This window comes from Triticum dicoccoides, chromosome 2A, assembly GCF_002162155.2.
Source record: "Triticum dicoccoides isolate Atlit2015 ecotype Zavitan chromosome 2A, WEW_v2.0, whole genome shotgun sequence".
Classification (NCBI taxonomy): domain Eukaryota; kingdom Viridiplantae; phylum Streptophyta; class Magnoliopsida; order Poales; family Poaceae; genus Triticum; species Triticum dicoccoides.
The window spans coordinates 133,327,378-133,328,098 of record NC_041382.1 but is presented as its reverse complement, the minus strand read 5'-3'; positions in this window follow the sequence as shown (position 1 = coordinate 133,328,098).

Genomic DNA, 721 nt, shown 5'->3' with positions numbered 1-721 from the left:
GCCGCCGCCTGACGTTCTCGCCGCCGACCATCGCCGTGCCTCGCGCCTCGTCGCCGGTGAACTCCGAGTCGCGCCGCCGTCTCCTTTTTCTCCCCGCCTCGCCTTTCGCATCTCACCCGCCGCCTGGCCCTAGCTGCCCGCGCCCCGCCTCCAGCGTCGGATGCCTCTCCTCCGCCTTGGACGTCACCGCCGGGAAGCCTCGTACGCCGTCGCCGTCGAATCTCCACCGCAGGAGCCGCCCGACGCCACCGGATCCGCGGGTCTCCGGCGCACCATCTGCCTCTGCCGCCTTCCAGGTCCTCGCCCCGCCTAACTCCGCGCCCGATCCGGCTCCCGCCGCCCGCCGGAATCACTGCTCGCCGTCACCGGCTTTGCACCGCCTCCGCTGCCGCATCGTCGCCGGCGTCGTCGACCTCTGTGTCGTTCCGGTCCGCCTCCAACCTCACCGGACAGCTAGACCGGTGAACCGACCGGTTCACTTGCGAACCTGCCCGGTTCACTCGGCCCCGCAGACCTCCGCGGACCGCCCCGAACCGCCCGGTTCTCCACCAAGCCGGCCCATGGGCCCGAAGTGAGCACTCCCATCCAATCCTCCGCCTGGGCGTGTTTTATCTGTCCATCACTCGTGTGTTTTTTTCACTAAGTCCCAGATCCTATTAATTATTTTGCTATCTTCATCACATCATAACTCATCACCCGTTGCTCCGATTCATGCGTGTAT